This window comes from Strigops habroptila, chromosome 5 (assembly GCF_004027225.2).
Source record: "Strigops habroptila isolate Jane chromosome 5, bStrHab1.2.pri, whole genome shotgun sequence".
In the NCBI taxonomy this organism is placed as follows: Eukaryota; Metazoa; Chordata; class Aves; order Psittaciformes; family Psittacidae; genus Strigops; species Strigops habroptila.
Window position 1 is genome coordinate 16,256,760 of NC_044281.2, and position 26,916 is coordinate 16,283,675.

The 26,916-nt window shown below is 39.2% G+C and overlaps 1 protein-coding gene across 1 annotated transcript in view; it reads left to right on the forward strand.

Moving 5' to 3' along the window:
• The window catches only part of LOC116915267 (collagen alpha-1(III) chain-like), a 232,367-nt gene that overhangs the window by 200,516 nt on the left and 4,935 nt on the right, over positions 1 to 26,916 (forward strand). The gene's annotated exons all lie outside the window — the stretch shown is intronic.

Below are 26,916 nucleotides of genomic sequence, written 5' to 3' on the forward strand. Positions count from 1 at the left end.
GAGCTCATCACCAGAGATCGAGTCTGGCAAGCAAGCTATAGATTTGCTTAGAGATAGCCAAGCATTTGCTGCTATTGGCCTGTTTAAGTTTCAGGTGAAAATAAACTACTCTTCTCTGACATGTTTTAATTTATATTTGATCTAGTATTTATTTATATTTAATTTTTACTTAATTCCTGTCTGATCATAATTGACTTTGTGGGTTTGGTTGCTTTTTTCCAACCCAAGATCAATTGGGAAAAGACCCTAGAGCCATAAATAAGCATGCTGTATAGCTTTAATTGAGGACAAGTATGTCTTGCATCATAATACAACTTGAATTAACAAAGGCTGGTTTATGCTGATGGTGTCTACCCCTTTTGACACAAGGAACAGAGATGGTTCCTGGTGTGATCATGCTCAGAAAAAGATTGGTAGCAGCAACCAACTGAATATACCTGAATATCACCATCCCATGACTGCTCTTGCTTAACCAGGTCATATGATCACCTTTGCTTTATTTGAAGAATGTAGGATTGAGAGCTGAATCACTCAGGCATTACAAGTTTACATTAAGTTGTACAAGATTGAAAGGCAGGATGCTGAACACTGCGTAAGGCTGGAATGTGGCCATCTCCAGGGCATCCCACTATCCCTGCCCCATGTACCACTGTCTCCTACTATACGAAGGTGTAGCTCTACCCAGCTCGCTGCCACTGAGCTTTCCCCATTTTCCTTGAGGCTTTTTTTTTTCCTTTAAACTATGTGTTGCTATTGGAGCTTCACAACCTGCAGTATTTTATAATAGTCTGCGCTATTCCCCAAAGAGCGATAAAAAGTAGCTTTTGAGGCTCCTCTTTTTGATCCATTATTTAGTGCCTAATTTCTGCTATCTGCAATCCCCACATCAGTGCCAGTGGTTCTGTAGTTCTGCAAATTCCCTTCAGGGCTAAACTAAAATAATAAATCTTTTTTTAGGAGGTATTTAGACATCATCGTAGTACATTTTTTTACAATCTGCTCCTCTTACCATGGATTTGATTTTCATAGCAGAGAAGGTCTGTCTGAAGAAACAGCGCTATTTCTTACTGACTCTCAGCTTCCAGATTAAATTTTTATTTGGCAACAAAACTTTTTATCCCAAGATGATGGTTAGACTGTATTGGTCCTGGGCTCAGCTCAGGCAAACATTTGTGTTTGTACAAAACCTGGCTATTTTCCCCATATGCTCAGTAGAACTCTGGGAACTGGGCCATACAGGGTCAGCAAGATCTGAAGTCATTAGCTCTGTGCAGATTCTACATAAAGCAATGCAGGTTATTAGACTATGTCAGTAGCAGCAAGGGAGTTTATTTTTGTTTCATTCCCGTCAATGACAGCTTTATAATATGCACACACTTGGGCAATCCATCTTTTTTCTCTTCTCCTCCCCTCCCCCCTTTCCCCCCCACCCCATTTTCCTTTTACAGCAGGAGTCAAACCATTCTTTTCCTTAAATATGTCAAGGCCTTTTTTCACTTCCATTGAATTCATTTTGCTATATATAATGTTTTGCCTGACATGGCAGCCCAGTGATGCCACATGGCAGCCTGATACTGCATTATGATTCATTCAAACGCCATAGCTGCACACAGTACTTGACAAAACCAGTCACTGATAGGGTCTTTAGCCCAAGCATCTTGCAGTCTAAGTGCTAATGATGCTGTGTGGTGAAAATCCACAGTCATGGGCATGCTGCTGGCAATAACTGTACAGAAGTTTTGCAGACTTCATCTTTGCATCACCAGGGAATTTTGTGTGGGCTTTAAAGCAGCCCAGAAGGCAAATTTGTTGAGTGAGAGAATTAGAATGCATGAGTTACACGAAAAGCAGCGTAACACCCCTTCCTGTTGGGTGAAAGGCCCTTGCACAGGGGTTCAAGAAGGAGCACAGAGGCTTGGTTCCTACTTCAAAGATTACAGACATGTCTTAGTTTAAGGAGTCCTTGAAACACAGTTCATTCAGAATGCTGCTCACAGGAATACCTTAGGGGTATAATCTATAGTGGTATATTACCTTGTTTCATCTCACAGTCCCTCTCTGAGATCCAAAGACAATCTTTTCTTTCTTTTTTTTTTTTTAATCTCTTTTCCATTATTTTTGACATTGAGTAGCTCCAGGAAGGAGAAGCACAAGGTTTCTCAAGACTCCCAAAAGCCGCTCTCTCTAAGTTTTCAAGCACGAGCTAAGAATCTCATTGTGCATGTTATATAAATAGCTAGACAGAACAAAACCCTTCAAAGAGAGCAAAGCCTGGAGATTAAAAATGGTGTGTCAGAAATTAGTCAGCAGAAAGGTGAGATTATCCAGGTCTTTGTTCAGCCATTGCCCTGGGGACTATATGATTTGATATCAGCGTGAAAAGTGCAGATGGTCCAAAAGAAACTTATGGTCTGCAAGTCAGGGACGGTCTCAGAGACATGAGCTGCTGCTGCTTTCTACCAGGGCTGTTTTGTTCCTCTCTCTTTGTGGGTGTTTCGTTTTATCTTCTCTCCAAAAGAGCTGTTATCTTCAACACCATCTGAAGAAAAATCAGAGTGATCTTATGTAACAAGCTAAAACAGTCGCTAACAGTGGTGGTTTGCCATGGAAATCAGCAGACTAATATCTCTCAGAACCTCAAACCTTGTTTCACTGCCTCATATCATAGGATGACAAGGCCATGCTAGAACTTTGACCACCTGAACCCACTTATGCCACTGAAATCACCCACATCACAGTGTAGTAATTGAGTAATGCTTCTGCTGTAACTCTGGATGCACTCTGAAAACCTTCAGGCTGGAAGAGGCTGTACACAAGGAAGATAACACCTCCCTGCTCCCCCATGCACACCAGGTCTGGCTCTTATCTACGTTATTAATTGTTTGTTCGAGGGATTTTTAATAACCATTCTTCAGTTATCAAAATTGTTCTTGTTTTTTGATAACTTGCAACATATATTATCTAGCCAGATACAATATGTCTGAAATAGTAAGGGGAAAAATGAATACCTGCTTTCAATTCTGATATGAAAACTATGTGTGACATAATACCTCTGGTCAGAAGAAGCACACTGAGCTGCTAATGGCCATGTTATCTGTGAAATACAGATATTTCCTTTCCACAGATTGCTTGGAGAAAAAGTACAGAACAGTGAATTCTCACATTTCAGACTCTCTCTTGATAAAAATAAATGTTTGATTATTCAAATATATGCTGATTGAAAAACAAAATTCAAAGTGGATATTAAAAAATGAAATGGAAAGATGTCTTCATGCTTAGTGCCTAGAGCATGAAAGGTTCGTATTCATGATCCTTTTTCCACTAAAGCCTCCATCTCTGGCACTGGACAATTCTGCCAGGTCAGATGCTCAAAGTGGCCATACAACATTGCAATCAACTTGGTGGTATGAAGATCTTTAAGCGGCAATTGAGGATCTGGATCTGGTTCCTGTGGGTCAGTTCCCAAGCTGTGAAATAGCAAAAAGTAGTTTTTCTGTTTAAAACTACACTTTGTAGGTACATTGTGAGCAATCACAATACTTCCGTGATGAAGACCATGAGCAGAACAGTTACATCATCCGGGATGTAACTGTCAAATTTCTAATTTTGTTGTGCTTAACACTGGTGTCTGAACTTTATATAGTAATCTTTCTTAATTGAAAAAGAAATAAATCAATCAAAATAACATAGGGAGTAAAGTTTTTTATTAAATAAAAAGTCAAAATAATTGATATGCTAAAAAAATTATGTGTTGAACTTAATTCCATATGAAGGGATTTGAATTTCATTGTAATTGTTTAAAAGAACAGACTACATTGACTTTGTGCATGCATCTTGGCTAACTTAAACAACTGTCACACTCATGTTGACAGTGACTTGAAGTTGTTATCCCTCTTCGTAGGGAAACAGTAAGTTAGAAAAGCAAAGTTTTCCCTGATTGCAACTTCACTATATGTGGCGGTGACAAATCGGTGTCTCTTAACCTACAGCTTTTGTCATGAACTGTGTATGGGAGGGATGAGTGAGCTTAAAGAAAATAAGGCAGCAGGTACATACTCCATTTTATTTATTTAATATCTTGAATTATTAAAAAGACAGGTGCTGCTTGGCAGGTATATTGAACCACAAATGAACAACATTCATTGTTGTATGAACTACCAACCAGCAAAACGAGCAATGTGTTAGCAGGTATCTTGACCATGAATTACAATTACAGGGATTGAACCATGAAGGACAGAAAAGAGCAAATCCCATTATATTTGTAGCTGTAGTGAACAAAAACCTACAGATACATGATAACAATATAAACTGGAATGAATTATTTCAGGATTAATTCCTTTTTAAACAACTAATGTAGAAGATCACAAACTAGAGGACTTCTTTGCTAAATGACACTTAACACTAGGGCAAGCTATCCTGGTAGACTGGTAACAGGCTATAGTGCTTTTAATCTATAGGTCATTGACTTGAATCTGTCTCAAAATGCTAATTATTAGTGGAGGGTCAAGGATCTCTTAACTGATCTAGACATTTACATTCAGAAAATGGCAAGAACAATATAAGAGAAAAATGAAAGACGAAAGACCAAAAAAAGATTAAAATGCAATAATTTTTTTTTTTTTTTTTTTTTTTCTTCACCATAGCAGAGTATATAGGCGAGATACTGAAACAAGTCTTCCTATAGGAAATGAACTGTCTTTGCTTGTAGGGGTACCTTTGAAACAAATGTGTTATACTTACTTTTCAGAGAATGTATAGTATATGAATAGCATGATATTGCAATGTATGTCCCTAACTCATGAGCGAAAGAACATGATTTTAACATCTACCTCCGACTAGGAATTTTGGTGCAAGTCTTATGTTATTTTTGTACATGATGTTGGGGTTTTGTTTTGTTTTTTCCTGGGCACGGACTACTGAACTAGAACTAAGATTTGATTAAACTGCCTCTGTCCTAAGCTCTGTTTGACTCAGAATAGAATCAATTATGGCACAGTTTCTCTGAGCAGAATTTCGCACCTGAAGAAAAGTAGAATCTTATTTCCTCCTTCTTCATATTGTGCCCCACTTTCAAATATTGACTATGAGGAGATGTCCACATAGCAATTTAAATGTGCTTTAAAATTACACCATAAATTTCTCTGCACATCATCATGTAAATAATCCGTACAGTATCAGTCCTTGAAGTATATCCACTTACAGCCTGCAATTGCAGATCCCATGCCATCTCCCCACTGTATAGTCACTGTTTTGCTGCTACTGGGTTTTATGTTCTTCCAACTCGCAGCAGAGAATTGAGACCAGTCGTAGCACTGCCCATAACTCCAGAGTAGGGGTTTCCTCATTTTTTGAGATGAGAACTGCTGAAAAAATTAATAATATTTTGCTTGTTATTTTATTCAGCTTCTTAGTAGCGCTCCCCTTGCCCTGGTTGTACGTGGACAGCCCTACCTGGTTCATCAGACTCCATTTAGAGCCGCCTCACAGTGTTTTTATCACAGTCACATTTGCAGGGACACTCTACATGTTTATGCAGAGCCAGGCACTGATTCAGCAGAGCTATCCACTTTGCACTGCCCGCAATGAGCCAAAAGCAGAGTTTTCATGTGGGTATCACTTCTGCAGAGCACACACGTGTGCCAGCTCTGTCTGGAACCAGGGACATCTCCCACCTGCCAAGGCCCTGAGTCTACATCAGGCTTCCCCTTCATGTCAACCCCTCCTCAGAGGTCCTTCCTCCAGTGCTACACTTTTTTTTTTTTTTTTTTTTTTCAATGGTTGAATTATTTGAGGTCATCTACCAGGTTAAGTAAAGAACAACCTTTGAACTAGAATTTCTTAAACGTGCAGTTTCATAGAATCATAGAATCATAGAATCATAAGGGTTGGAAAGGACCTTAAGATCATCTAGTTCCAACCCCCCTGCCATGGGCAGGGACACCTTGCCCTAAACCACGTGGCTCAAGGCTCTGTCCAACCTGGCCTTGAACACCGCCAGGGATGGAGCATCCACAACCTCCCTGGGCAACCCATTCCAGTGCTTCACCACCCTCACTGTAAAGAACTTCTTCCTTATATCTAATCTAAACTTCCCCTGTTTAAGTTTGAACCCATTACCCCTTGTCCTACCACTACAGTCCCTAAGGAAGAGTCCCTCCCCATCATCCTTGTAGACCCCCTTCAGATACTGGAAGGCTGCTATGAGGTCTCCACGCAGCCTTCTCTTCTCCAGGCTGAACAGCCCCAACTTTCTCAGCCTGTCTTCATATGGGAGGTGCTCCAGCCCTCTTATCATCCTCGTGGCCCTCCTCTGGACTCGCTCCAACAGCTCCATGTCCTTTTTATGTTGAGGACACCAGAACTGTACGCAGTACTCCAAGTGGGGTCTCACAAGAGCAGAGTAGAGGGGCAGGATCACCTCCTTTGACCTTTGAAGGTCACACTTCTTTTGATGCAGCCCAGGATGCGGTTGGCTTTCTGGGCTGCAAGCGCACACTGCCGGCTCATGTTAAGCTTCTCGTCAACCAACACCCCCAAGTCCTTTTCTGCAGGGCTGCTCTGAATCTCTTCTCTGCCCAGCCTGTAGCAGTGCCTGGGGTTGCCCCGACCCAGGTGTAGGACCTTGCACTTGGCTTGGTTAAACTTCATGAGGTTGGCATTGGCCCACCTCACAAGCGTGTCGAGGTCCCTCTGGATGGCATCCCTTCCCTCCAGCGTATCGACCGAACCACACAGCTTGGTGTCATCGGCAAACTTGCTGAGGGCGCACTCAATCCCACTGTCCATGTCACCGACAAAGATGTTGAACAGGACCGGTCCCAACACCGATCCCTGAGGGACATCACTCGTTACAGGTTTCCAACTGGACATCGAGCCATTTACCACAACTCTTCGCATGCGGCCATCAAGCCAGTTTTTTATCCACCGAGTGGTCCATCTATCAAATTGATGTCTCTCCAATTTAGAGACAAGGATGTCATGTGGGACAGTGTCGAATGCTTTGCACAAGTCCAGGTAGATGACATCAACTGCTCTGCCGCTGTCCATCAGTTCCGTGGCTCCATCATAGAAGGCCACCAAATTGGTCAGGCAGGATTTCCCCTTAGTGAAGCCATGTTGGCTGTCACCAACCACCTCGTTGTTTTTCATGTGCCTTAGCATGTTTTCCAGGAGAATGTGCTCCAAGATTTTGCCAGGCACAGAGGTGAGACTGACTGGTCTGTAGTTGGATAGCATGTGAAATGTTTATAATTAATGAAGTCTATGAATTTAGATACTGAAAATGATTCTATCAAATACATCAACTTTTTGGGGTGTCTTTGGGAAAAATCTATTGCTCCTACTTTCCCCTTTTGTGCTAGCAGCTCCCTATCACAGAATATTATTTTTCACATTAGACAAAGATTATGTTTTTATTTTCATTCTTCTGTCTTTACTCTTTTTCCCTACTCATACCTCCTCTGTTTCTGACAGGGAATGACGAAGAGTCAGTGTGGCTTTATCTGCTTCCAGCCCCACTTCATAACAGGTGTTGGACCTATTTCACCTTTCTTAGTTGCCAATCCACTTCTATGGAACAGACCTTGTGATCCATAATGGAGACTATAAACATAAAAGTAGTAATAGACAAATTGGCATCTGGACACTGTCTACATCGCCACAATTATGCTGTTATATGTACTTCTTGCAGTTGGATAATCTGCATGGGGAATTATTTTTTGTGTTGTTAATAACATTTTATGACATTTTGACTCCTATGCAGCATGGTAGATTTGAGTACTGTTAAGAATTAAATTCACACCATAACTCCTGATTATTTCATAACAGAAATTTCTCTTTCAAAATTAAATACCAAAATGATGAGTGTGGGCAGAGTCAAAGATTTTCATTCAAATAGTGTTTATTGATTTACCTGTGGTCCAGCAAGTGAATCCAGCTATTTGTAACACACAAAAATCACATCTGCTTCCTTCTGCCAAAGTTTATAAACACTCTCTCTGCTTCTTTGTTACAATAGCTTAGATCTTCAATAGAACCACTAATGATCATCCGAACTCAGAGGTGCACCCTTGATTGATTGATCTTAACTTTTTAAGTAGTCTTAAATGCATTAACTTTTTTGTTGATTAAGCTCTGGATAGATGCTTTTATTCAGTAAGGAGTTTCAGGATGTTGTCATGTGCAGCTCCTGGGACAATTAGATGATTATCTTTCAGGAGAACCATTCTGCTTTATAGCTCATCACTATTATCTCTCATTAAGAGTCTAGCCTGCACAGAGAACAAGGAAGGTTTTCTCATCTTCATTATTTTCCAAACCACAAGCTCCCTGGCAAGAGTATTTGTAAATCCAAGTTGTTCATTACAACAGCTAGATGAAAATATGATCTAAAACTATTGCCACATAAAGCAAAAAGTAGATTTCGACACAACCATTGTGTTTTTACATAAAATGTGGAAAACATTACCAATTGTGTATTTACAGCTTAAAAGATACCCTTCACGTCACAGGTATTTATGTACCCAAATTAGTAGTAGTTACTAACACTTTAATTCAAATACAATCTGTTATGTCTTTGCAACTTTGTTAATCCTAAAAAATTTAGAGACCATTAAATTGTGAAACTCTTTATCAGAAGCACTAAAATGGGGGAAATAGCTTGGCAAGCCACACGCAGAAGGGAGTAAGAAAAAAAAAAAAAAGGCTCAATTACAGGCTAAAAATCTCTTTGGGCTGTATTCTCTATTTTTAAAATAAGTGACATAATTTGAATGTGCTGTTTTCAGGCTATTAGAAGACTAAATAAGTCATACCTAGCTTTTCATGTTGCTGTTCTGTTTAGTAGTTATATTGACAAAATCTTTCCTTTTATATGGCAGGAATAAGCATGAAATGCCTTATTTTACATAACATAGCACTCTGGTAGTGTGTGCTTGTAAAAGGAAAACTGTCCTTGTAAAGGAAAACTAGACGCACGCGAACAGACCCAAAATGAGTAATTCACGCCTCCTGTCTGAAGCACTTAATATCTTAAATCAGGAGGCTGTCTGGATCTATATGTCACAAAAGAATGTCCAGACTGAGACTGAAAAGGCTGATCTGCACCCTCTAGTGACCCAAACTAGTTGAAACATTGGCAGCTACAAATTACTAGATGACTTGGAACACTTATCCCTAGTCAAGACCTTTATTGCTCTATTACTGCTTTAGGGCAAATAATCAAAAATCTCAATAAAATTCAGAAAGCTGTATCAGGACTGTATCAGGAGATATAGAAGCCTCCACAGACCATAAGAGTTGACTTGTCCCAGCTGCCAGCCTGTCCATGAGTAGCTGTATAAGGTGGAAAGCAGATCCATAATACCCAAGCTGTTTGCTCTGTCGTCCCGGTGACCTATTCTCAAACTTTACACTCCCGGAGCACAGACGAGGGGAAGGGTCTGTGCCTTCCATGCAGTCCCCGCATGCCATTCCCCCTCCGCAGAAAGGCTGTGCCGCTCTCAGCTTCCTGCAGTCATGCAGCAGGGTTGTGCGGATTAGCCTAAGGGAGCCTTGAAAGCATGTTCCAAAAATAAAGGCAGTTATAGTAATCTGCTGAGGCAAGCATGTGTGTGTATGATACATTCTTATTGCAAGCCTAGTGATTTAATAGGATTAAATTCTGATCAGCAGAGAGAAGATTGATCATAGTAATGAGAAGATGGGTTGAGTACCTCTGGCTCAATGGCAAACTGGCTTGAGGAAGAAAGTGATACAGTTGAGTGTACATTACGAAGGAATCATATTGGACCTTGGGCTTATTCACTATATTAAGTGAGCAGTACTATAAAAAAATTGGATAGGCTAGCATCCCCTTTTTAGGTAAGCATCTAGTGCTTTACTGTGACACTTTATTCCTTTTTCAGTACTAGGCATGAAATGAAGTGCTCAAAATAATATGGTTATAAAAGCAGATTTACAAACAGAGAGAAGAATTCCCAGTAGCAAATGTAGTGCCATGTAATGCAGCATTTGGTAAAGATTACCATGAAGCAATTTTCATGGCTGGATTCAAAACGTATGCTGTCAGTAGTCCTGTTTTCAGTAGCAGTGAACCTGACAGGGAAATCAGCTGAGAAAGAATAGACTCCCAATGTTGTCAAACTGCAAGGCAACTCTCCAAAAGGGACAGCTTGCAGCATACAGATGAAGTAAAGAAAACTACAGGGGGTTAGGCTCTGGTAAAGTATAGTATAGGTGCTCATTACTTAGAGGTAAAGCAAGTGGAGGAAGAAAGTTCAAGCAGAGGGCTCTGGGGAATTACCAGGGAGAATAATTAAAAATTTGGAGGAATGCTAATGTGCTCAACTAAGAAAAAGAGAAAATTTAAAGATTAGGAAAAAAAAATAGGTCAGGGGAATAGAAAAGGCAATGAAACCTGACAACTGCAAATGTTCTTTCCTGCCCTCCTGGCAGCCTTAGACTTGATAAGGAGAGATTGGCAGAAAGCAGGCAGCGCAACCAGCACATCCAAGTGCAACCAGCAGACACGTCTAATGAGAAACAGTAATTGGAAAACGTCCTCTTCAAAACTACTTTTGCCAGAGGTTGATTTGTTTGAGTTTCCCTTTTTCTCCCTTCCTCTTCTCCCTGCCCCCATGCTATTTTGTGTTCCTAGAATTTCACTCTGTTGGGGTTTTTTTGTGGCTTTTTGGTGGTGGTAGGTTTTGTTTCAATGTGGCTGTTCTGGTATTTTGCATTGCTGCATTTCAGTTTTGATTTGATGCACTGGCAGTTGTCCTGGGTTCAGCTGTAGCAGTCATTTTCTCTCCTTCTCAGTAGCTGGTGCAGTGCTGTGTTTTTGACTTTCAGCCCGGGAACAACGCTGATAACACCGACGTTTTCAGCTCTTGCGAAGTAATGTTTACTCCGACCAAGGACTTTCTCAGTCTCATGCTCTGCCAGGGAGGAGGGGAAGCCATGAGGAAGCAGAGACAGGACACCTGACCCAAACTGGCCAAAGGGGTTTTCCATACCACAGCACATCATGCCCAGTATATAAACTGGAGGGAGTTACCCAGAAGGCGAGATTGCTGCTCAGGTAGAGCTGGGTATTGGTCAGCGGGTGGTGAGCAATCGTATTATCTCCCCTTGTTATTTCCCTTAGCATTATTGTTATTGGTGGTAGCAGTAGTGGTTTTGTATTATACCTTAGTTACTGGACTGCTCTTATCTCAACCCGTGGGAGTTACATTCTTTCGATTCTTGTCCCCATCCCTCTAGGAGTGGGAGGAGGAAGAAAGGGGGAGTAAGCGAGTGGCTGCGTAGTTCCGAGTTACCCGGCTGGGCTTAAACCACGACAGCAGTGTAATAGGGCTTTAAACCTGGAAGTTTAAAGAATGCACAATTTTTAAACTTCAGGAAAAATCTCACCAAGAAATCCGTGCATGACTTTAGGAAGTGTGAAAAATCATTTACTTAGCAAAAAGAAAATTAAGATGTTCTTCAAAAGATGCAAACATCTTTTTATGCCATTGTATTTTGTTTTTACCATGCTTAATACGTCTCTACATACGGTCTTTTTTTTTTTCTTTAGTTCAAATATAAGTATAGTTGAAAGTTGAAGTATAAACAGTAAATAACAACTTCCCTCATGTTCATTATCTGATTAAAGAAATTGAGGCATGTAACAGTACAGAGGTTAAAAGATAGGGAGGATTAAAGGATGAGTGTAGCTAATTAAGGAACCAGCCCTGCAAGCAATTACATACATGGTTAACCTTAAGTATGTCAGCATTAATAGAACTACTCATATGCTTAACTTAAGCACATACGTTTGTGAACTGATCCTTGAAGACCACATCCTGTGAGATGCTGAGAACATGTTATACATTGAAGGCAACAGGATTTCCCTGAGTCCAGTGGGAGACATGGATATTCTACACTTCCTAGCCCCTGGCTTCAAGACAGGGTAGCACAAGCTGGCTGGGAAGAGTCTGTTGATTGGGGTTTCACAGTAGGCTTACAAGGTAAATAATGGAGAACATTTATTTTCAGAAACATTCAGAAGCAAGCCTTTGTTGATGAGCATCTATTTTTAATAAGCTTCACAAGATCCATACTGAAATTAAGAGGGTTTTTTTATGCTATCAGACAGCAATATAAGATAAAAAAGATATGAACTGAAAGGGAACCATTCAACTGGGGTAGGTTGGTACGAGGTATGGTGCCTGCAAGATGAAGTGGGTTGCAACAAGGTGCAGTTTTACTTCCCAAGATACGTTTTATGCAGAAGCATAAAATGAGCTACTTCAGTCACACATTTGGGCTCATGCCAAGGTCACAGTTCAGCCCTATGCAAACAAAACCTTGTACCCAAAGGGCATATAGCAAGTCAGTCATTCTATGTATACATTTGATGCAGACATCATTGCTTAAGTTAGCAAATTCATACATCCCTAGGAGCTGTTAAAATCTTAGAAACACTAACAAGTACTTTTCAAGTAAAAGTGCACTGATCCTATTCCATTTATATATAAAAAATTGTGACGTGCTCTGTATTATCCTTCTTCCCCAATAAAGGCAAATTTAATTCTATTTCAGACCAAAGTTAGTACCCTTAGCCTTTCCTGCGGTGATGACCTATTTTGATTGAGGTAAAGGTACAGAATCATTGATCCAGTAGGATTTCTTTACTTTACCAGTTTATTTCTTAGAAGCACGACTATCTGTAACATAAATGAGCAAAGGGATCAAATGTAATTTGGTCATATCTTCTGACAGTGATAACTGCCCACGCTAGCTGGGAAAAGATTTCGTACACTGTGTTTGGTTTGCTCTTTTCTAGGAAAAAGGAATGGCTGTGGATATATTTTCTTGTGGTTTTATTTTCGGGTGGGGATTTTTGTGTTGATTTTTTGTTGTTGTTTTTTTTTCTTTTCCTGGTGTGCCAAAAGGAAAAGACTTGTTTGGCATCATGCACTGTGTCGTTCATGGTCTTACTGTATCATTTCCAAAGAAAGAAATAGTTGTTGACACTGATTTGGAAATTAGGATTAAACTGTCAGCATCATAACTGCCAACCAGTTGAGCAGACAGTAAAATGATGAAAAGTGAGAAGACAGCCTTATCTTAGGCAGAGTGTTTCTCAGTGTCCTATAGTTTCCTCTGTTGGAACCCATTAAAATTATTGATTTTTTTAATTATTTTCTTTCCTCCAGTTCAAAGGAGCTGACTTTTTTTAAACTGGGCACTGCAAAAACTTCAGTGTTTTCTCAGCTGTTGTCTTCACCAGTGAGGCTCCATTAGCAGTGGCAATTGTGAGAATTCAAAAGGGGAGGAGGCATGGAGGGGAGGACGGATTGACTTGATTGATTGAGCTATCAGTGAAACTGTCCTTTGACACTGGAACCCTTAGATAGTGTTGATACATCTGTCTGAGGCAGTGTCTGGAGAGACAGTAAGAGTTGGGATGGTCCCTTCTCTTGTACTGGTTGTTGTTCCGTTTTGGGGTGCAAAATCTGGAGCAGACCAACTGGAAGAGTTTAGATGCCAGCAGCCATATGTTGCTGCTTGGCGTTAAATTCCTACTTGCTACAAAGATCTATCATTTCACAGAGACATCATTCTCCTCAGGTTCAGTAAGCTTTCCATACCCTGCCATGAGTAAATAGCCTCAGCCAAAGAACTCCTCCCAGAAGATGGTGAGATTGTCGATTGTCTTTCCTTCCTTGTCACCTCTCACATTAGCAAGTTAATGCTGGAAATTATTTTTGAGTGTCCATTAGCAACTCCAAGATTCTCCCCATTATGTTGGGGTTTTTTGCCCTACTCAAACACTCCCATCCACATTTTGGAAAAAAAAAAAAAAAAAAAAAAGGCTTTTCTTTAAAAGTGGAATTCACAAATAGTATTTTCAGCAGTACCTTCTGTGTAGTGGTAAGTCCTTTGTTGCTAGTTCTGATGCCCCTGCCAGCATGAGAAAGGCCAGGCTACATCCTTCTTTTCTTCAGTCACCTTGTCAGGTTCTTTCTTCTCCTCCTAAATTCATACCAATGTACCACTTTTCCACAATTTTGAGTTAAAGTTGAAAGGCTGCTGCCAAAACTTTAGTGCCTCTGAAAACAGGAAAAGAGAGTTTTCATAGCCTATCCAGAGGGTTAGCAGCTTACCTGTCATTCTCTGTATCAGTATCTACACATCCTTCCCATACCATTTACCCTTAAAGTAGTCTCTGAAAGCCTCTTCCTGGCATGCAGACTTTGCAAAAAGGCCAGCAGTAGTATCTCAAAGCTGGTTCTTGTGCACCTGAGAGGACATCGCTGGTTCCTTTACCTTTGTCATTCACTTCATTTAGACATCTCAGAGTGGGTGCATCCTGGAAGCTGTGAACATCTGTGCACTGATGTGTGCCAGGCTCTCCTGGACTGGCCTCCACCAGAGCAAGCTGCCAGCAGCAGTTTTGGGATGGGGACCATAGGGGAGAATTTGGCCTTTGCTCTGCCCTGGAGTCACCCCTCATGATTTCTGACAGTATCTTCTAAAGGCCCTAATTCTTCTTAAACCTTGTGTAATTCAACATCAAAGTTCATATTCAGCTGTGCTCACTATTGCTTTTTTCTCGTCTTCAAATCTGTTGCTAACTGCATTTTCAAGTTTTTCAAGTTCCTGTGTCTTTTGAAGTGTCACTATGCCTGTGTTCCCCTGAGCCTATTCCCCAACCTGCTCTGCACTGTTATTGAGGACTGAGAGATGCTTTGTCCCAAATCCTTAAAGGAATATTTCAGTTCTTTCTTTATCCATTTCTGAGACAGCTGTGTCCCTTGGTCTGTGCACTTCTTAATTTACTCTTAACATCCTATGCATTTTTCTATGGCACTTAAAATTCACTCTTAACTTTCCTCACTTCAATCAACATTCACACAGGGACACTTGCGTGTGTCTTGAATTGTCATTTTATTAAAACAAGTTGCTCCTTTACCATTTCAATTACCATTTTGTATAATATCATTTGCATCTGCATGGTACCTTCACCCATAAAAGACAAAAGTTTTTATTCTCTATTAACAGATGAGTAAAATGGAATCAGAGAGTAGAAAGATATCTTTGCAGCTCAATGCAACTGTATGGTCTCAAATTCATGAGCTTAATTGCACTGAAGGAAAATACTGTAAGCACGAAGGATTGACATGTAAATCAAAGTGATACAAATCACAGATCTGAATCATGGAACCTTGATTTGAATAACTGCTTTTAATCTTTATTTGCATTTGTGCTTTTCATTGTTGTTCTAAAATTGTTTGCTTTTATTGGCATGCATAAACATTCAAACTTGCAACTGCATATAGTGCAACTCCAGCTGGATATTTCTTACTATGTACTGTTCATATATGTATTTAAGCAGAAAATTAACATATATTTATTCAAATTCTATGGTAGAAACCTTACCTTGCATTAGAAAATAGTTCACTACATGTTCAATTTTAGTAGATGAGAGATTTTCTTTTAATTTGTATCAAGCTGAACGTACGAAAATATATGCTGTTAGTAAACCCTGTTTTTCCTTACCTTTCCAATAACATAATTTATTAAAACATACATTAGCATTCTATTAGTATTAACTACACTGGGATGGGGCCAGCCCAGGCACGAGGGGGAGACAAGCTTACGGTGTCCAGAAGTGAGACCACTTCAGGCCACTGTGGCTGCTGTCTGGGGTGGGGGGCAGGTGGTCTTAGCAGTGCCATTGATGTGTGCCTCTGGCAGGCCATGCCCTAGGTGGGTCATCCCCATAGCTTGTCTTTTCTTTGTTCTCCAGTATTTGAGCACCATCAGTGTGAGGCCTGACTCTTAAACACCCTCCTTGGTTAAGGCCAAATGGCAGCTCTGCTGAGGGCTCACGAGCAAGACAACTGTGCTATAGTTAATGCTTTCTTTGGTTAGAAGCAGCCGTACCATTGCCTTATTTGCCCCACGTCTCTCTATGTCAGGTTTCTGCTGGATTGCACATCCCCTCCTGCCCCTGCACTCGCACGCAACCAGGGACTTCATCAGGACAGACAGCTGGGTCCAGCACGTGTCCTGGTGTTCACCAGAGCTAATGTGCCAAGCTCCCCTGCTCTCTTGACTAGGCAACAGGGGGGAATGATGACAGTGCAACTGGTCTCTCATGACCACAGATATTTGCATATTGGTCACTGGAGGTACGTGTATCAAGGCTGTGAACTAGATGATCTCTAAGGTCCCTTCCAACCCAAACCATTCTATGATTCCTTTGCCCAAAGTTACCTACTTTCATCAGATACCATGATGCAGAGCCTTCACACTGAGGGCCACTGGATGCAGCAAAGCTGGGTTCAGCTGCCCTCAGAAAATCCTCAGAAGCCCTTCAGAGAGGATGCTTTACTATGAACAGCCATGTGTCAAAAATTCCACTTAACCTTTTGTAACGCAGACACCAGAAAACACTTCCTACCAAAGAACATTTTCTACCATGTGAAAATTGTCATGCTGTGTACAAAGAAAAGTAGACATTTCAGTTTGACATGCTGAGAATTATTATTTCAATTCTAACTGGTAATTTAAAATGATTTCCATTTTATTCTAAAGAATGACGTTTCAAGAGCTTTAAAAAAGAAATGTTTCATTTTTGAATCAAAGGAAATGTTTCATTATGTTAATAGGTTTGGGTTTTTTTTTTTCACTTTCTGCTTTCCGTTACTTGCAGTTTGCTGCAACTGTGAGCATTTTTTTGTTTTGTTTCAGGTTAATCAAATACAATTTTCATTTTGACAGATCTTCAGGCAAATCACAGTATCTGTTATTTACACAGCTCTGTCTGTTAAAGCAGCGATATTCACTGCTTACCACTTTAAGGACAAATTGAGGCCCTAATCCTGTAAAGACCTACCTATTTTATATGGGTAAAACTGCTTTCTGAGCATAAAGTTAATCACATTAAGCTTGTAGAGCACTAGAGATCTTAGAATGGAAAACATTAGAGTTGTGCAAAGTAGTATTTTGACTTTCAAACACTTCTCCCTTTCTCAGCCTTTTCCTGCTGAAGGATGGGGGGGCTCGTTCAAACAACTAAAAAAATAAAAGTTATAAACTCAGTTCTGCTTGATTTTTTTGTTTCATGCAGAAACCATATTCTTGACATTAATTGTATTTCAGTTTAAAACACTGTCTGTCTCCTCAATTCAGTTCAACTTCAAATATTTTATTCCAATCCTTTGTTTTAAAATATCATATAAACAGAATGGGTAAGAGCTGTGAAGACATGTAGAGAGTTATTGCTGACCTTTATTCAAAAGGTGTAAAGCTTTTTTTGCAGTTGGGATAATGAGCTGTTTGCTCTCCTTTCTCTCCTCTTTGTTTTCTTCAAAACACAGATCTCAGTATTAATGACCCAACAAAAAGTTATTACTGTGTTTGCTAGCCCTCTTATTTGCACCATCTCCCACCCAAAGTGCCAAGGAGCATGCTTTTGCCCTAGGCTTCACTCAGTGTCATAGCTTAGGTGATGCTTTTCACTCTCCTTCTTTTTTTATTTGGAAAAAAATCATACACCAGCTTGAGAATGCTTTACGTTCAAACAAATGAAACAGAATGAGGGATAGGCTTAATCCCAGTTTTGCCTTAAGCAAAGTTTGAAATAGGCTTTTCTCAAAATCTATTTGAAGTGAGGATGGGAGATGTTCATTTTGCCATCCACAGTTCCACCTGGGCAACACTCCTCCTACTTTCTTCTTTTGCTCTGTTTTTCATCCTCTTTGCTGTAATTTGGCTGCATTTTCCCACCGTACAAACAGGGACTAATCCCAAGACCTACCCCTCTCGCCTCCCTTGAACTTATGGTGGCATGATACCTGATAGATACAGGTTGGTAGAAGACGAGAACAGTTGTTAACAGAATGTATTGTTCTCATGCTGAGCAAGACAGAAACGGAAGTTAAGAGAAAAAGCGTTCCTAGGACTGGGAATTCTGAGAGCCATTGAAAGCAGTTAAGATGGCCAGCTGCAAATCCATGCCTTCGCGCTGCACAAATGGCTGGACTTTGGCATGAATGGTACCAGGCAGGTTCTGCAATGCCAGTGTCGCCTGTGCACAGCTAATACTGCAGGGAAGCTGTAATATACCTCAGGACAAAACTCTTAGACTTTATCCTTAGGATAGGAGTTCAGGTTTAAACCTATGTGGGAGTTGCTGATCATTGCTTATCACATAGGACGTTCAAAGGTTAAATTGGGGTCTGGCATTGTAGGTCCTCAGCTAGCATGGCTCTGAAGGCTTGCCGTTATTACCTCTGCAGCTACGCCAGACTAGCCTGGCTGGCAGAGGCCCAAGTACAGATTCAAGATGTGCTGACAGAAGGAATTTTTTGGCTGGTATAGCTGCACCACATTCCTGACTGACATAAGCAAAGACAGAATTTTTCTGCTGACGTAGCTGAACACACAAAAGAGGTCTGCCAGCAGAGCTAAGAGAACTGGAGGTGTGGATTTATTTTTAAATAAAGAAAACCATTACCTATTGTGTTTGTTCCAGAAATTTTGAAAATCTGAAGCCAAAAGGCTTTAGCGCAACAAAATAAAATAAAAAAATAATCTAATATTATAATATATATAAAAAAAAAATCTTGTTATTTGCAGTCATGGGGAAGCACAAGTCATGATTTATGTTTTCTTGCAACTGGAAATATTGCTGTTTGATTAGTGCGAGCCCTTTCCCTGTGCCCTGAAATGACTGTAGACAGTGTAGTCATATATTGACACAAGTCTTCATTCTTTGGGCAGAAACAGGCTGTAAACAGCATATAATGATTGCTTAAAGGTTCAAACATTTTTTTTTTTTTCCTTCTTGGTGCTTTTCAGGAAACAAAAAGAGTATTGGTACCTCGTTTCTTAAATGCCCTAAGTATTGTTTTATCAAGCAATGAGGATTTTTTTTTAATTAAAAATTGATGGTACAGAAAATAGTTAGCATGTTATTGGCAGAAAAACATCAAAGAAAATAAATAATCCTTGTATGAATTCACAAAACATGTCACTTTCAACGATCCTTATAAAAGTTATCTCAAGACAAAAGATTAAGGGATTTTTTTATAGCAAGTAAATATAGAGGCAAAGAAGAAATTTAGGCATTCAGGTCAGGCATTCATATAAGTAAATATATTCTTTAATTTATTAATGAAGATCAGAATCCTGTTAAATTGTTTATTAAACAGAGCTTCGATATCTTTTGTGTCTGTAGCTGTATGTATTTTAAAGAGTTAGAAAGTCAATACATGAAAGATTCAAATAGCATTATTCACTAGTCTGTCACAGCAGGGTGGCCAAGTCTGCTCCCATTAAAGCTGTCATTGCGATACCTACATTCAGAGACTGAGATAAACGTATACATGAAATATTTTAATATTATCAACAAAGGAAAATAAAACTAACAATAATCTTGCACATCAACGTTCTGCTGCAAACATCAGTCTTCCAATTTAGTACACATTTCAAACTTACTATTCATGGGTTTGAAAGAATTAGCATCAGTCAGCTTTGCCACCGATGCAAACACAAGGTGTCTTCAAACAAGTTAACACTGTTGTTGTGCTGTGCACCCACTTCATTCTAATCTAAAAGTTTTTCCACATAGATTGAACATGCTGTGTTGCTGATAAGGCACTCAAAGGCAACTATATGTTAGAATACATACAACATTTTTAAGCCCAGCTCTTTTTGCTTAGGATAGTAACCTTTCCGGTTGAAATTTTGCTAGAGATATTTTTTTCTCTTTGCATATTGTGTTTTGACAATAAGCATTTCAACCATTTTAAACAAGGAAAGATTGAAATGTCATTTTTTTAAATGGATGATACAAAATATAAACAATTACAGCATTGAAGTAATTATACATAATTGGCACAGATGAAGTTCTCCAATGCAGTTCTGTATTCATAACTTTGTCTTACGTTCTTTATAAAGAAACGTTTCACATGAAGGCACTATAAGGAAGGCATTGTCATGACAGTAATTCCTTTACGGTACTTCACTATATTTTATGTAAAGATATCTGAGTGGGCTGTCAAGTGAATGCATAGTTATTTAATAGCATTTTTGTGTGTAATCCAGTTTGTGTTTCTGTGTGAGTGTGCATGTTTTTATATAATACATTGTATATTTTAATAGCTAGGTACCTATTCAAATTACTACACCTTGCTGAAGTGGAGCGCAGTAAATTTTGGCATTTAACAACATTATGCATAAGCTCCAATCAAGAAAATAAATTGCTGTTAGCATATCTGTGACCAAAACCATAAATACTGATGTTAAATGATGTGCTATAGCCATAGGCATACTAGGGGAAATAATTAGCCAACAGCTTCCAAAATTTTTGACCAGAAGAACCACTAGTTTTTTGATTTTTTCATAGTCCACTGTGCCTCGATATCATCAATCTTTATGAACACATAAAAGCTGCAAATTAACGAACATGTAATGTGTCTAAGTAAGTCACACATAAATTTATGAACACGTTGAAGTGCGTGTTTCTGTACTTAGAGCACCATCTACTGGGAAGTCGGAATTAAAGAACAGAGCTTGCTTGTTCCTTGAGATTAAAGTATGCTCTTGTAAAAAGAAAAATACTGTATTGGGGATAGCTACTAAGTGAAAAACAAAGCTTTCTTCATAATTAAATTTTACACTGTTGTCAGATATAAAAGGGAAACTAGAGTACTGGAGTGAAAATAAAATTTTATAGACTTTTAAAAAATTATTATTCACAAATAGATATCATTAAATAATGCAAATTTGCATATCAAATAACAAATCGTTACACATACAGTTTTAAAGTATTTTTAATAATATCATGGTATCCATACATTTGAAAAACTTATTTCCAAATAAGATCAAAGCTTTATTCTTGCCCAATGTTTTTACTGTACATGGTGAAATAATAACCCAAGGTTATGATGTAACAAATTTATTTTTAAGAATTAGGGCTAGAATGTAGTTTTGTGTAAGGAAACCTTCAGAAAAGGAATTCCCTGTAAGTCAGAAGATGGCAAAATCCAGCAAGCATAAAATAAAAAATTTTGCAATATACCTGTAATTTGCAAAGAATAATTTTAAGGAGATTGATTACCTGCTGGTTAGTTTGCTCTCTGCATCCCCTTTTTTTGTTGTGTGCTTTTGTTTTTGTTTTATTTCATTTTGGTTTTAATTTCCAATCCTATCCTACCATTCTTATTCAAGAAAAAGTGGGACCAAACAGTGGATCCCACAGGTTGTGGGTTTAGGACAGCAGAAAGTGGCAGGAAATTGACTGTAGTGAGCACTGGGCAGTTTTTGTAAGGCATTTATTCAGACTGTGACAGAAACAAAAGTTAAGATGAAGGGGGGGGAACAAGTTACCTTGCAAAATCTCTGAAAAATGCTGTATGCCATCATAATAAAACAAAGGAGACAAAGAAAATAGGGATTATTCCATTTTGTAGCTACTGGTTTACCCCTATACCTACTGCTTTTTCTTACTGTTTCCTGCAATATCATGCCTGGGCACTATTTCTTCTCTGATATGGGGATCCATGCAGGTCAAGTCCTCTAAAACCAGCTTTTAAAAAGATTAAATTTTTAAAATATTAAAACACTCACTGGAAAATCTGGAATAGCCCCAGTCATTTTGGGCTGGTTTGTTGTTGTTTTCTTCTGTTTATAGTCCCAGTCTTAGGGTCTGGGTGGAGGTTTTTTTGTTGGGTTTTTTTTTTTAGATATAATTATCAAAGTTTTAAACTTCTTTATGCTCATCTTTACCAAAGATCTCAAGACTATTTAATACTTGGGACAGACTTTCTAGTAGGGCCTGTAGCAATTGGACAAGGGTAATGGCTTTAAACTGAAAGAGGCTAGGTTTAGATTGGACATAAGGAAGAAATTCTTTATGATGAGGGTGCTGAAACACTAGCACGGGTTGCCCAGAGTGGTGGTAGATGCCCCATCCCTGTAAACATCCAAGGTCAGGCTGAAGGAGGCTCTGAGCAACCTGGTCTAGTTGAAGATGTCCCTGCTCATTGCCAGGGGGTTGTACCAGATGACCTTTAAAGATCCCTTCTAACCCAAACTATTCTATGATTCTATGATTCATAACTGTTTTCTTTATGGGAATGGGAGAAGGTTTTGTTGAATTTGAGGCTGGGCTGAAAACATTGAGGACATTTGGCTGGACTGATACTGTCTGTACAGCTTGGAACACAGAAATCAATGGTTTCTCTATCCCAAGGACCACTTAAAGAGACAGCTGTCTTCTGTAACTAAGATGAGGTATAGGAAGACATCAGTAAGGGAAGAATTAGCAAGACATAAAGAAACACAAACGAAAAGTCTGATAAATAGAAAATGTCATGAAAATGAATACATAGATGGTAGGAGAGAAAAAGGGAACTCTGTACAATGGAAGAAAACAGGACTGAGAAAAGTTCAAAGAAAATATTAGCTTAACCTTAGTAACCCACTCACACTAGAAGGGCAAAGAATCTCATTTAACATTTCTTAGGTTTCAGAATTCATTGTACTTTGAAAGAATACTTGATAAATTATTTAGACAGTTTCAACTGAGACTGGAAAAATCCCAGCCTGTCAGAAGCTAGGTTAAAAAAGGTTGGTGCTTTATAAATAATTTACTACTTTGGGGAGGAAAAAGCTATACAGGTCTAAAGTAGAGAAGCACTAAACCTGCTGAAGCTCGCTAGCCATACGGTGAATTTAAGCCAGCACTACAAGCTGAGTGCTCTCATTTAAAAGCAGAGGCTATGCCAAAGCTGCGTTATCAAAGGAGGTCAACATTAAAGAGTCTACAATTCACTGCTTTTATACATTCACTCTTTTAACACCATGAGCATACTTCAGTTAAAAAAAAAAAAAAATGATAATGGTAAAAGCCTCTTTTTTTCAGTGATTTCTCATAGAAGCTAATTTAATAAAGCAAGCTTATATCAGTGTTGGGGTTTTTTGTTAATTCATTAGTTTTATTTCTACAAAGCAGACACCCCCCAGCTTCATCATATCAATCCAGTGTTCTTAGCAGATAGTTCCTGTTTCAGTCAGAATTGCTTGACATTTCAAGGGAACTAGAGCAAGGGGTTTGTTTGTCTGTTTTTTGCATGGAATAATTATTACTCATTGTGTTTGTTATAGTACCTTTTAATACTAATCACCATAGTAACAGAGAAAATGAATTTATATATATATATTCCATCATGGCTTTTATTTCAGCAAGTGCAAGTGCAGAATTTGGTGATAGTAATGCCCTTCTATTCCAACATGCTAGCACTATGTAATATTCTGAGTAATGTCACTAGAGTGATATTAGATGTATAGTGAGCGCAGAAGCTGTCCCCACTGCCAGTGTAGCTCTGCTGGCTATCATGAGACAACAATTCTCCCCAAAGACACCATTCTATGAGTGGCTTTTGTCCTCCGTTCCTCACTGAAGTCTACAGAAAATAAGGTGACTCTGCATCTTGGGAAGCATCAGACCCTAAATGCAGTATTTATTTCTTACTTCTAACCACTACAAGAGCCCTAGATAAATAACTAATCAGCCTATCACTTAATTGTGTATACGGTCAATACACTCAGCAGTGAGGATGATGAACGATATTTTCTGGAAGTTTGACTGACATGTATCAGGACTGTCTCAGATTTGTGGCTAGCAAGAGAAAATAAATGCTATAGATCTGGTAGGTGATTGATGGATTGAAGCTCTGCAGCAGGGAGGTTACCTAGATCACAATACCTAAGAACTATTTAGTGTGTACCCATATATAAAACTGGAATTCCACTTGTATGCCTCCTACGCAGTCCGATTAGCTCACTAGTCACAGCTAGGATATTTGCATCTCTAAGCAGTCTGTCTTGATATTTTTTGGTAGAATTATTATGTGTTCCCTGTGAGAAGAAGATGTGTTTAGACTTGATTTTCAAAGTATCACAACTGTGAGAGAGCACACCAGGGCAACACACCCCATAATTTGGCTGACCTGTGGGGGAGGTTGGAAGAAGCAGAGTCATGACTTTATTAATTCCTGAGAAACTTAAAAGCATATGGCCCACAGCGTGACAACATCTACTGCACGCATGACTGTGATGCAGCCTCTCACACCCCATAACTAGAAACATAACACTTTCTATCTATCTTCAGTTCTCTCAGTATCGTTCTTTACTAATTCATGTAATTTCATTCTGTAATACTGATGTGAAGAAAATTCCTTTGTTTTGACCTATTGGCCCCAACCACTTTTCAGTTCTCAGAAGCTCTAGTAACTACCTTCCTTCTTACGTCTGGAGCTTTAACCAAGTAGAGTGACAAATCCCTGCCCTCCTCAGCCTTTGACCAGAGACCCCTCCGGATGTTTCAGGGACTGAGGGCTGGAGCAGAGGGGATCATTTCTTATCCTGATTCTCATCAGCTCTGAGATCTATATTCAGCAAAGATATGTAATTCTCACCAAAACAGGATGTTGCCTGAAACACTGGTTTTAATTTGGTATCTTTGTACTCCATGTTAAATCTTTAAACTGCAAGAGCTTAATGAAGAGGTGATAATAAAGGAGTTGGAAGCTTTCTCTTTTGCATTTACAATGAATATTTTTTACATAACTAGTGGGCAGAACATAGTTATATATTCCAGGTTGTCTAGAAGTGCTATGAATGAAGAAAATGACCACCCTCAGTTTTAGTAGCAGCATATCAATATCGTGGGGGTATGACCACAGCTTGAAAAGTCATACGGAGCTTGAAGTAGGGAGTTACATGGGGAAAAAGAAAGCTTCGTTATTAAAAATCAAGCAATTCTTTAACATTCATTGTTGATCCCTTCCAAATGAGCCTTTATCCTATGATTGTCATACATCAAGGGGTTTATCAAGGTTTTATGTGTTTATTTATTATATATTAACTAGATGATCTTTAAGGTCCCTTCCAACCCAAACCATTCTGTGATTTACTCTTTTTTAACAGATTTGTCAATTGTAGCATAACAACTGCAGACAGGTAAACTGCACTAAATAATGGTAATAAAAACTGAACAAAAAGAAATGGAGGATTAGGGTTTGCTTGTTAAATTTTATGTCATTCTTTTCTTTCAGAATTAGCTGCCTAATCAATACTTCTGCTCTTCACATTTACTTACATCAGCTACCAGAGGGAAAAAGTCGCCAATGGATAAATATCACCAAGGATAAAAAAATCTATTTCAATGTTATTCTGTTTTATATAGAATAATAGTCACTATATGGGAAAATACTGATATGGCAAAAGAAACAAAACCCTTAAGCACCTCTGCCTTTTATTAAAGCTAATGCAAGCTAGAAAGCAGGCTCCCTGGGGAAGGGATTTCAAGAGTGTCTGCAGATCCCTACCCCTGGAGTATCCCATTGTGCTACTGGGGTACCTCTGTGAGAACTGAGACTCAGCCACTAATAGGAGATATGTGCACCTTTGGGTTAAATTCCTTGTTTTAAAAGTGATATAATGACACACATAGGGTGAGAAGTGTAATTTTTGAACTGGTACAATGTATTACTTCATGTTCTTAATTGCTTGTTGGTTGGCAGTAGGAGGCAAGACACAGGAAGGAGATGGAAAACAACTTCGTGGTGTGTGCTTGCAGCCTGTTCCTACAAGGTGGCTCTCCCAGGGTGGGTGTCAGGAAGCATCAGTTTATCTAAACTGATATATCCCATCACTAACCTGGCACAGCACTGCCTTCCAGGCATCCCACCGGGGTCTGTTTCAGTGCCAGTGCCCACAGATGCCAGAGACTGAAATGGAAAAATGGGCACCATAGTTACTACTGTGGTTATTGGAAGCATAATCATGGGGGCTGGGCTGGGGGAGGAGCATTTGAGCTGCATTTTGTTTCTATTCTTGCATGGCTGCATAACAATTACTGACTTCTATTGAATCTCTCCCTGTTTGCTCCTTGGCCATGTAGCTACATGGGATGCAGCACCCAGGCACGCCCCAGCATTGTTGCTCGCCTGTTCTGCACAAGTAGTGCCAGGGAGCACTGGGTGGCCAGGGCTGGCTCTGAGATGCCTGGGCAATGCTCTGCTATTCCACGCGGTTGCCATTTGCATCTCAATGCCAGAACTGGGCCAATGAGCTGGGCTCCATCTCACACCAGAGTAATAATTGATTTCAGGCCTGAGTAAGTCCATTGAGCTCAACTGAGTTTCTCCAGATTTACATTGACATTAACTGAGATCAGTTTGTGACCTCTGTGTAAGATGAAACATTAAGTGTTTGTCCTTTCGCACTCATGAAAAGCCAAGTGACAGTCATATGCTAGTGACAGTCATATGCTAATAAGTTAAGGAAGCAAAAGATGACTGAGGGAGGAAGAAATAGTTTTGAGTGCAAATGCTTCACAATATACCTGAGAAATCTTTCATAATTCTGAGAGAAAGGTGATCAGTATTTAGATAGAGATGGATCTTACAAACATACTATATATAGATCTAAACGTTTATTCCCATGATTTCAGAATGGTTGTGCGTTCAAGTTCAAAAAATGAGTTATCCAAATATTCACTTTTCTCTTCCTCTCACTGAACTTTATGCTTTCATGGGAACATGTTCACCTTACTTCACAGTAATGCTTTGCTTTTTTATCTTGAAAAAAAAAAAAATTTAATATTGTATTATAACCTTGAAAATTAAATGCAATAATTTGGTAATTATTTATTGATTTGTAGTTCCATTCCCTGTTGTAAAAAAAAAAAAAAAATCTGAATTCTTTGAAATCTGAGATAAAATCAAAGTTCTAGAATTTCTCTGTAAAAGAAACATGCAATTCCTGCCTGCTGACCAAGCCTTATCCTTTGTGTGGCAGTAGCTAGGCCTGTCCTGTCCAGAATTCTTCCTCTGTGTTCTATTGCCTTCA